This window comes from Gracilinanus agilis, chromosome 2, assembly GCF_016433145.1.
Source record: "Gracilinanus agilis isolate LMUSP501 chromosome 2, AgileGrace, whole genome shotgun sequence".
Classification (NCBI taxonomy): domain Eukaryota; kingdom Metazoa; phylum Chordata; class Mammalia; order Didelphimorphia; family Didelphidae; genus Gracilinanus; species Gracilinanus agilis.
The window spans coordinates 694,512,687-694,524,857 of NC_058131.1; positions in this window are offsets into that span (position 1 = coordinate 694,512,687).

Consider the following 12,171-nt stretch of genomic DNA (forward strand, 5'->3'; position numbering starts at 1 on the left):
TAAAGAGCCCCCATGTGACCTCACTGGCTCTTCATAACAAATCTGGGATTTGGGACAGGCTAGCTTTACTACATTCCCAATGCAGTCCATGACCTCAGAAATGCTGGATGAGTGGCTTCACCCTAAATCCTGGCTGCTGAGACCAAATCTTCTGACTGGGCATGAATTTAGGATTAGTCCAGTCAGTCCACTGTACTAAATGATTCACTTTCAATCTTTTAGTTTTCATTTTCAACATCTATACATTCAAACCCCTCTTCGTAGTTATGACAACACTGGATGATGTAGATTAAATATTCCTATTATTTCATCATCTAGCTTCTCTATAAGCATTATGTAATTCCCTTCGTGATTGCTTTTCACCTTTTTTTTATTCCAGTATCTGAGATCAGATGAAGAAATTCAGCACTTTTTTGCATTTCTCCAAGGCACAAAAGATTTTGTTCTATTCCCTACTCCTTGAGAGCAGCCATTACTTTTCTTTTAATGCCTCTTTTCACTAAAATAAAATCCTTCAACTAAATACAATTTAAACAAAAAGCTGGCATTTCCCATGTTTAAAAATATATCTCATACAGCAAGTTGAGTCCATGATCCTTTTGTAAGGAAATGGGCAAAAAAAGCTCATACAATTCTCTTCCTATTTCCCACTGTATACAGATGCTGGCATTTTCATGATATTCTTCTTAAAAATCCCAACACAGGTGGTGGTGCATTCTCATTGTACCTTGGAAACTTGCTAGGGCTTTTAAGCATGGGCAAGTTGCAGTTCTTTTGGTCTCAGGATCCTCAACTATAACATGGACATATCAAGTGACTCCTAGGGTTCCTATGAGGCTCTAATGTGATATTTATTTATATAGATATTTATAAAGTGTATGACACATATTAGAGGCCACATGCCAATGGTGATGTTTATTTTTATCATTAGAATTTAGATTATTTCTTCCACTGATTGCTTTTCTCCTAAAACTGTCCTCTTCACTCCTCTAGTTCCTGATTTCCCTGTTGAATTAAATGCATTTCCATTCCCCAACATATCTTTCTCCCTGGATCATCTCAGAGTGAGATTCAGGATCTATTGTTTTTTTTTCTAAATCACCTCCATATTTGGGTTCTAGATTGTGAGCTCCAGGACAGCCCAGAATGGCATTTCCCTTCCTTTCTATGCTCAGAGCTTAGCACAGTTCCTANTCAGATTCCGTGTACCACCAAGTTACCAATACTTTCTGTATATAACATGCATTTTAACAACCAGCGAATCCTATATACAATATATGCACAAAATAAAATCAATGGTATGTGTGCCACCATATCTAGTAATGTGATCTCCCATATTGGCTTTACTTTTTCAAAACTTGGGCCTAACTTGATGTATTTTGGAATACCATTAACAAAAAAATAAAAGGTACCCCAGAACAAATTCCATATCAACATTATAAATTTATCCACCATCTCTTCCATTTTTTTTTCATTTTAATGAGTTAATTCCTTTTTTATTATTAATTTTTTATTTTTAGAAAAATTTTCTATGGTTACATGATTCATGTTTTTACTTTCCCCTTCACCTCCTCATTTCCCCCCCCCTCATAGCTAACTCACATTTCCACTGGTTTTAACATGTGTCATCGAAGACTTATTTACATATTATTGATAGTTGCATTGGTGTGGTCCTTTTGGGTCTACATCCCAATCATGTCCTCATCAACCCAAGTGTTCAATCAGTTGTTTTTCTGTGTTTCTTCTCCTGTAGTTCTTCTTCTGAATGTGGGCATCGTTCTTTTCCATAAATCCCTCAGAATTGTCCTGGGTCATTGCATTGCTGCTAGTACAGAAGTCCATTACATTCAATTGTACCACAGTGTATCAGTCTCTGTGCACAATGTTCTTCTGGCTCTGCTCCTTTCACTCTGCATCAATTCCTGGAGGTCTTTCCAGTTCACATGGAATTCTTACAGTTTATTATTCCTTTGAGCACAATAGTATTCCATCACCAACATATACCACAATTTGTTCTGCCATTCCCCAATAGAAGGGCCTATCCTCATTTTCCAGTTTTTTGGTACCACAAAAAGCATGGCTATAAGTGTTTTTGTACAAGTCTTTTTATCTCTGGTCTCTTTGGGGTACAAACCCAGCAATACTATGGCTGGATCGAGGGGCAGGCAGTCTTTTAGAGCTCTTTGGGCATAGTTTCAAATTGCCAGCCAGAATAGTTGGATCAGTTCACAACTCCACCAGCAATGCATTAATGTCCCCATTTTTCCACATCCCCTCCAACATTTACTACTCTCCCCTGCTATCATTTTAGCCAATCTGATAGGTGTGAGGTGGTACCTTAGAGTTGTTTTGATTTGCATTTCTCTAATTATTAGAGATTTAGAACACTTTCTCATGTGCTCATTGATACTTTTGATTTCTTTATCTGAAAATTGCCTAGTTATGTCCCTTGCCCATTTATAAATTGGGGAATGGCTTGATTTTTTTTTTTATACAATTGATTTAGCTCCTTGTATATTTGAGGAATGAGAACTCTGTCAGAGTTTTTTCTTATAAAGATTTTTTCCCAGTTTGTTGTTTCCCTTCTGATTTTGGTTGCATTGTTTTTGTTTGTACAAAACCTTTTTAATTTAATATAATCAAAATTACTTACTTTACATTTTGTAATTTTTTTAATTCTTGCTTGGTTTTTAAATCTTTCCTTTCCCAGAGATCTGACAAGTATACCGTGCTGTGTTCACTTAATTTACTCACTGTTTCCTTCTTTATGGTCAAGTCATACACCCATTCTGAATTTCTCTTGGTGTAGGGTGTGAGATGTTGACCTAAACCTAATCTTTCCAATATTGTTTTCCAATTTTCTGAGCAGTTTTTGTCAAATAGTGGATTTTTCTCCCCAAAGTTGGACTCTTTGGGTTTATCATACACTGTCTTGCTGACATCACTTACCCCAAGTCTATTCCACTGATCCTCCCTTCTGTCTCTTAGCCAATACCTTATTGTTTTTTTTTAATTTTTTAATCATTTATTAATATTCATTTTTAACATGGTTACATGATTCAAGCTCCTACTTTCCCCTTCACCCCCCGCACTCCTCCCACCCATAGCCGACGCACATTTCCACTGGTTTTAACATGTGTCCTTGTTCAAGATCTATTTCCAAATTGTTGTTAGTTGCATTGGTATGGTAGTTTCGAGTCCACATCTCCAATCATGTCCTCCTCAGCCCACGCGTTCAAGCATTTGTTTTTCTTATATGTTTCCTCTACTGTAGTCCTTCCTCTGAATGTGGGTAGCGTTCTTTATCATAAATCCCTCAGAGCTGTCCTGTGTCATTGCTTTCTGCTGGTGCAGAAGTCCACTACATTTGATTTTACCATAGTATATCAGTCTCTGTGTACAATGTTCTTCTGGCTCTGCTCCTTTCACTCTGCATCAGTTCCTGGAGGTCTTTCCAGTTCACATGGAACTCCTCTAGTTTATTATTCCTTTTAGCACAATAGTATTCCATCACCAGCATATACCATAGTTTGTTCAGCCATTCCCCAATTGAAGGGCATACCCTCCTTTTCCAGTTTTTTTCCACCACAAAAAGCATGGCTATAAGTATTTTTTTTCTCCTAAACCCCTGTACTTCGGTGTATTGTCTCACAGGGGGAAGATTGGCAAGGGTGGGCAATGGGGGTCAAGTGACTTGCCCAGGGTCACACAGCTGGGAAGTGGCTGAGGCCAGGCCCGAACCCAGGACCTCCTGTCCCTAGGCCCGACTCTCACTCCACTGAGCTACCCAGCTGCCCCGGCTATAAGTATTTTTGTACAAGTCTTTTTATCTCTGGTCTCTTTGAGGTACAAACCCAGCAATACTATGGCTGGATCGAGGGGCAGGCAGTCTTTTAGAGCTCTTTGAGCATAGTTCCAAATTGCCAGCCAGAATGGTTGGATCAGTTCACAACTCCACCAGAAATGCATTAATGTCCCAATTTTGCCTAATCCCCTCCAGCATTCATTACTCTCCCCTTCTTTCATTTTAGCCAATCTGCTAGGTGTGAGGTGGTACCTCAGAGTTGTTTTGATTTGCATTTCTCTAATTATTAGAGATTTGGAACACTTTCTCATGTACTTATTGATACTTTTGATTTCTTTACCATAAATTGCCTCTTCATGTCTCTTGCCCATTTATCAATTGGGGAATGGCTTGAATTTTTTATACAATTGACTTAACTCCTTGTATATTTGAGTAATTAGACCCCTGACAGAGTTTTTTGTTATAAAGATTTTTTCCCAATTTGTTGTTTCCCTTCTGATTTTGACTACATTGTTTTTGTTTGTACAAAAGCTTTTTAGCTTAATATAATCAAAACCATTTAATTTACATTTTGTAATTTTCTCTAACTCTTGCTTGGTTTTAAAATCTTTCCTTTCCCAGAGATCTGACAGGCATACTATTTTGTGTTCACTTAACTTATTTATAGTTTCCCTCTTTATATTCAAGTTATTCACCCATTCTGAATTTATCTTGGTATAGGGTGTGAGATGTTGATCTAAACCTAATCTCTCCCATATTGTTTTCCAAATTTCCCAGCAGTTTTTGTCAAATAGTGGATTCATGTCCCAAAAGTTGGGCTCTTTGGGTTTATCATACACTGTCTTGCTGATATCATTTACCCCAAGTCTATTCTACTGATCCTCCTCTCTGTCTCTTATCCAGTACCATATTGTTTTAATGACTGCTGCTTTATAGTATAGTTTAATATCTGGTACTGCTAGGCCCCCATCCTTCACATTTTTTTTCATTATTTCCCTTGATATTCTTGATCTTTTGTTATTCCAAATGAAATTTGTTATAGTTTTTCCTAATTCAGTAAAGAAGTTTTTTGGTAATTCGATAGGTATGGCGCTAAATAGGTATATTAATTAGGGTAGGATGGTCATTTTTATTATGTTAGCTCGTCCTACCCATGAGCAACCAATGGCTTTCCAATTGTTGAGACCCAGTTTTATTTGTTTGGAAAGTGTTTTGTAGTTGTTTTCGTATAATTGCTGTGTTTGTTTTGGTAGATAGATTCCCAAGTATTTTATATTGTTTAGGGTGATTTTAAATGGTGTTTCTCTTTCTACTTCTTGTTGTTGTGATGTGTTGGAAATATATAGAAATGCTGATGATTTATGCGCATTTATTTTGTATCCTGCAACTTTGCTAAAGTTGTTGATTATTTCTACCAGCTTCTTAGTTGATTCTCTAGGATTTTTTAAGTAGACCATCATATCATCTGCAAAGAGTGATAGCTTAGTCTCCTCATTCCCTATTTTGATACCTTCAATTTATTTTTCTTCTCTAATTGCTACTGCTAGTGTTTCTAGTACTATGTTGAATAATAGACCTCTATTATCACCTATAATGGGCATCCTTGTTTCACTCCTGACCTTATTGGGAAGGCTTCTAATTTATCCCCATTGCATATAATGCTTGTTGATGGTTTTAGGTATATACTGTTTATTATTTTTAGGAAAGGTCCTTCTATTCCTATACTTTTCAATGTTTTCAATAGGAATGGATGCTGTATTTTGTCAAAGGCTTTTTCAGCATCTTTTCGGATAATCATGTGATTTCTGTTTGTTAGACTGTTGATATGGTCAATTATGTGGATGGTTTTCCTAATGTTGAACCATCCTTGCATTCCTGGTATAAATCCCACCTGGTCATGGTGGATGATCTTCTTAATTACTTGCTGGAGTCTCTTTGCTAATATTCTATTTAAGATTTTTGCATCTATGTTCATTAGGGAGATTGGTCTATAGTTTTCTTTCTCTGTTTTTGGTCTACCTGGCTTTGGAATCAGTACCATATTTGTGTCATAAAAGGAATTTGGTAGGACTCCTTCTTTGTTTATCATATGAAATAATTTGTATAGTATTGGGATTAGTTATTCTTTGAATGTCTGATAGAATTCACTTGTGAATCCATCAGATCCTGGCAATTTTTTCTTAGGGTGTTCTTTGATGGCTTGTTCAATTTCTATTTCTGATATGGGATTATTTAGGTATTCTATTTCTTCTGCTGTTAATCTAGTCAATTTATATTTCTGTAAATATTCATCCATATCTCCTAAATTGTTATATTTGTTGCCATATAATTGGGTGAAATAGTTTTTAATGATTGCCTTAATTTCCCCTTCATTAGAGGTGAGGTCTCCCTTTTCATCTTTAATACTGTCAATTTGGTTTTCTTCTTTCCTTTTTTTTATTAGATTGACCAGTACTTTGTCTATTTTATCTGATTTTTCAAAATACCAGCTTCTAGTCTTCTTTATTAATTCAATAGTTCTTTTACTTTCGATTTTATTAATTTCTCCCTTAATTTTTAGTATTTCTAATTTAGTTTTCATCTGGGGATTTTTAATTTGTTCGCTTTCTAATTTTTTGAGTTGCATGCCCAATTCATTAATCTCTGCCCTCCTTAATTTGTTAATATATGCACTCAAGGATATAAATTTCCCCCTGAGTACTGCCTTGGCCGCATGTCACAGAGTGGTAGGATGTCTCATCATTGTCATTTTCTTCAATGAAATTATTGATTGTTTCTATGATTCCTTCTTTGACAAATTGGTTTTGGAGAATCATATTGTTTAATTTCCAATTGGTTTTTGATTTGCCTGTCCAGGTGCCCTTACTAATTATTATTTTTATTGCATTATGATCTGAGAAGGTTACATTTATTATTTCTGCTCTTTTGCACTTGTTTGCAATGATTCTATGCCCTATTACATGGTCAATCTTTGTGAATGTACCATGTGCAGCTGAAAAGAAGGTGCATTCCTTTTTGTCCCTATTTATTTTTCTCCACATATCAATTAAATCTAATTTTTCTAGGACTTCATTCACCTCTCTTACCTCTTTCTTATTTATTTTTCGGTTTGATTTATCTAGATCTGAAAGAGGAATATTTAGATCTCCCACTAGTATGGTTTTACTATCTATTTCCTTCTTGAGGTCTGCCAGTTTCTCCTTTATGAATTTGGATGCTATACCACTTGGTGCATAGATATTGAGCAGTGTTATTTCCTCATTGTTTATACTGCCTTTAATCAGGATGTAATGACCTTCCCTGTCTTTTTTAATCCTATCTATTTTTACTTTGGCTTTGTCAGAGATCATAATAGCCACTCCTGCCTTCTTTTTCTCATTTGATGCCCAAAAGATTTTGCTCAAGCCCTTAACCTTAAACTTGTGTATGTCTACCCGCCTCGTATGTGTTTCTTGTAGGCAACATATGGTAGGATTTTGGTTTCTGATCCACTCGCCTATTTGCTTCCGTTTTATGAGCGAGTTCATCCCATTCACATTCAGAGTTATAATCATCAGTTGTGTATTCACTGACATTTTTGTATCCTCCCCTAGAACCACCCCTTCTTCTTACACTATTTTCTTTTAAACCAGTGGTTTGCTTTGAGCTGGTATCCCTTATCCCCTCCCTTGATTGACTTCCCTTTCTGCCCCCTCCCTTGTTATTCCCCTCTTTTTGTTTTTGAAGGCCTAATGAATTCCCTCCCCCTTCTTCTCTCCTCCCTTTTTTGACCTCCCCACTCCCCTGCTCCCTTTGGTTTATCCCTTCTGACTTTCTCAGTAGGGTTAGATAGAGTTTTTTATCCCAATGTATAATACAGCTACTCTTCCCTCTCCAGGTTGATTACACTGATAATAAGGTTTAACTATTACCTCTTAATGCTCTCTTCCTCTCCTTCTTATAATAGTATTTGTCCCCTCCCCTTCCCATGCCCTCTTTGTGTGTAATAGAATATCCTATTTTTCTTATTTAATCAGATTTCTCTTGGTGTCCCCTACTATTCCCCCCCCTTCTTTCCCACTCCCCATGTCATCTTAGACCATTTAGTATCCTGTCCTCTCCCTATGAATTATTCTTCTGCTTGCTATAATAGTGAATATTATAATAGTGAATAGAGTTCACTATAGAGAATTATACATAGCATTTATCAACATGGGAATGTAGATAATTAGATCTTATTTAAGCCCTTAAAGAGTCAAATTTTTAAAATTATCAGTTTTCTTTCTTTTCCCTCTGTTTCTTATTTACCTTTTCATGTTTCTCTTGATTTTTGTGGTTGGATATCAAACTTTCCATTTAGTCCTGGTCTCTTTTGTGGAAAAACTTGGAAATCTTCAATTTTGTTGAATGCTCATAATTTCCCTTGGAAGTATATAGTCAGTTTCGATGGGTAGGTGATCCATGGCTGAAGGCCCAGTTCTCTTGCCTTTCTGAATATCGTATTCCAAGCCTTGCGGTCCTTTAGCGTGGAGGCTGCCAGATCCTGTGTGATCCTGATTGGTGCTCCTTGATATTTGAATTGTCTCTTTCTGGCTTCTTATAAGAGTTTTTCTTTGACTTGAAAGCTCTTGAATTTGGCTATTATATTCCTTGGTGTTGACTTTTCTGGGTCCAGTGTAGAGGGTGATCTATGGATCCTTTCAATGTCTATATTGCCCTCTTGTTGTAGAACTTCAGGACAATTTTGCTGAATAATTTCTTTAAGTATGGAGTCCAAGTTTCTATTAATTTCTGCTTTTTCTGGAAGACCAATAATTCTCAAATTGTCTCTTCTAGACCGGTTTTCTTGGTCTGTCACTTTTTCATTGAGATATTTCATGTTTCCTTCTATTTTATCAGTCTTTTGACTTTGTTCTATTTGTTCTTGTTGTCTTGAGAGATCATTGTCTTCTAATTGCTCAATTCTAGCCTTAAGGGACTGGTTTTCAGCTATGATCTTCTGGTATTCCTTTTCAATCTGGTCATTTCTGGTGTTCAATTTACTTATCAGTTCATTTGATTTCTGAGCCTCACTTTCCAATTGCAAAATTCTGCCTTTTAAACTGTTATTTTCTTGCCAGATCTCTTCCATCTTCCTCAACATCTCATTTTTGAACTCTTCCATAGCTTGTGACCAGTTTTCATTGTTTTGGGAAGGTTTGGATACTTGTTTGTCCTCCTCTGTTGTCTGGATTTTCTCTGTGTAAAAGTTGTCAAGTGTTCCAGAGTTTTTCTTGATAATCTTTTTCTTCTGGGGTTCTCGGCTTGCCATTGTTAGCCCTGCCCCTTCTCAGCTTTGTCTTCACACTCAGGGTCTGTCTGCTCTTTCTTGGCTCCCGAGGAGGGCTCAGGTCTCCTTGTCCTCAGGGTCGAGCCTCCTGGTCATCCCCAGTCTGCCCCTCTGCCCGAGGCTCCTTCAGCACTCAGGGGCTGCTTCTACAGCCGCACTACCATCTGCACAGGGTCCCCACTCGAGGTCCAAGCCTGCGCTTGAGATCTTTGTCCACACCTAGGGCACTGCCTTCACCCACTCAGACACTCGGGAAAGTCCGTACGCTTCGGTTAGGAGAGATCGAGCAGCTGCTCCTTACTCTGCCGCCATCTTAACCGGAAGTCCCATATTGTTTTGATGACTGCTGCTTTATAGTATAGTTTAATATCTGGTACTGCTAGGCCATCTTCCTTCATGTTTTGTTTGGTTTTGCTTCATTATTTCCCTTGATATTCTTGATCTGTTGTTCTTCCAAATGAACTTTGTTATAGTTTTTTCTAATTCAGTAAAAAAGTTTTTGGTAGTTTGATAGGTATGGCGCTAAATAGGTAAATTAATTTTGGGTAGAATGATCATTTTTGTTATGTTAGCTAGTCCTGCCCATGAGCAATCAATGTTTTTCCAATTGTTTAGATGTAGTTTTAATTGTTTGGAAAGTGTTTTGTAGTTGTATTCGTATAATTCCCATGTTTCTTTTGGTAGGTAGATTCCTAAGTACTTTATATTGTCTAGTGGGATTTTAAATGGTGTTTCTCTTTCTAACCCTCCCAGCTATGATGTGTTGAAAATATATAGAAATGCTGATGATTTATGTGCATTTATTTTGTATCCTGAAACTTTGCTAAAGTTATTGATTATTTCTATTGCCTTTTTAGTTGATTCTCTAGGATTTTTTAATAGACCATCATATCATCTGCAAAGAGTGATAGCTTAGTCTCCTCATTGCCTATTTTAATACCTCCGTTTTCTTTTTCTTCTCTAATTGCTACTACTAGTGCTTCTAGTACAATGTTAAAAAAATAGAGGTGATAATGGGTATCCTTGTTTCAATCCTGATCTTAATGGGAAGGCTTCTAATTTATCCCTATTGCATATGATGCTTATTGATGGTTTTAGATGTATACTGTTCATTATTTCTAGGAAAATTCCTTCTATTCCTATCCTTTCTAGTGTTTTCAAGAGGAATGGGTGTTGTATTTTGGCAAAGGCTTTTTCAGCATCTATTGAAGTAATCATGTGATTTTTTGTTGTTATCTTGTTGATATAGTCAGTTATGTGGATGGTTATCCTAATGTTGAACCATCCTTGAATTCCTGGTATAAGTCCCACTTGATCATGATGGATAACCCATCTCGGATCACTTGCTGGAATCTTTTTGCTAGTATTCTATTTAAGATTTTTGCATCTATGTTCATTAGGGAAATTGGTCTATAGTTTTCTTTCTCTGTTTTTGATCTACCTGGCTTTGGGATCAGTACCATATTTGTGTCATGAAAGGAATTTGGTAGGATTCCTTCTTTCCTTACTATATCAACTAATTTGTATAGTATTGGGATTAGTTGTTCTTTGAATGTTTGATAGAATTCACTTGTGAATCCATCAGGCCCTGGTGAGTTTTTTCGTAGTGTAAGGAGGGAAAGGGGGTTTTGTGGGTTCAATATATTAAAAGGTGGTCGACAGAGGATTGAACTATTATCAATCCTTAATTAAGAATTATCTCAAGTCAAAATTTATTTTTAGGGAAGTTTATTTGTTTACAATTAGGAAGGTTGAAAGTGGGGAAATTGAGAGAGAGAAACTCTGGTCTGGACCAGAGGCCCTGACCAGATAAGAATTTAGAGGCCCAGCAGTTGAGGCACAAAGGTTAATTAAACAAGGCTTCTAGACACAAGGCCTTTTACATTTAAAGAGGCAAGAGAGGCCTCCCTAAGGGCAGAGCCTCCAGAAAAGCCAAGTGAAGAGAAAGAGAGTCAGCCTAACTTACCCAGGTGGAACAGTCTAGAGCACGAACCAGCAAAGCTCCCTCAGGTCTCCTTCACCACACCAGTAGCAGCCTCACTCCCCTTCCTCTTTCACTAATTTATTTTGGAGAATCATATTATTTAATTTCCAATTGGTTTTTGGTTTGCCTGTCCATGTTTTCTTACTACTAATTATTTTTATTGCATTATGATCTGATTAGGTGGCATTTATTATTTCTGCTCTTTTGCGTTTGTTTTCCATGTTTCTATGCCCTAGTACATGCTCAGTCTTTGTGAATGTTCCATGTGCTGCTGAAAAGAAGATGTCTCCCTATTTGGCCCTATTTATTTTTCTCCATATATTAATTAACTCTAATTTTTCTAGGGTTTCATTTTCCTTTCTTATCTCTTTCTTATTTATTTTTTGGGGTGATTTGTCTAGATCTGATAGGGGAAGGTTGAGGTCCTCCATTAGTATAGTTTTGCTATCTATTTCTTCCTTGAGCTCCACCAGTTTCTCCTTCAGAAATTTGGATGCTATATCATTTGGTGCATACATCTTGAGGACTGATATAACTTCATTGTTTATACTGCCCTTTTATTAGGAGGGAGTTACCTTCCCTATCTCTTTTAACCTGATCTATTTTTACATTGGCTCTGTCAGAGATCATGATGGCAACCCCTGCATCTTTTTCTCATTTAAACCCCAATAGATTTTGCTCCATCCTTTCAATATTACTCTATGTATGTCTGCCTGTCTCATGTTTGTTTCTTGTAGACAACATATGGTAGGATTTGGGTTACTAATGCACTCTGCTATTTGTTTCCCTTTTATAAGCCAGTTCATCCTGTTCACATTCAGAGTTATAATTATCAACTGTGTTTTCTCAGATTTTTGATTCTCTCTCCTTGTCCTATCCTTTCTTCTTTCACCATTTCCTATGTTTTGTTTTTATCAGTTCCCCTAATTCCCTCCCTCATTGTACTTCCCTTTCTCCCCTCTTCTTTCTTATTCCCCTCTTATTCTTCCTTAGGATATTTTTAAGGTACTACCCCCCCACCGTACCTCCTCCTCTCCCTTCCTAGTCTTACTTCCCTCCTCACCAGTCCTACTG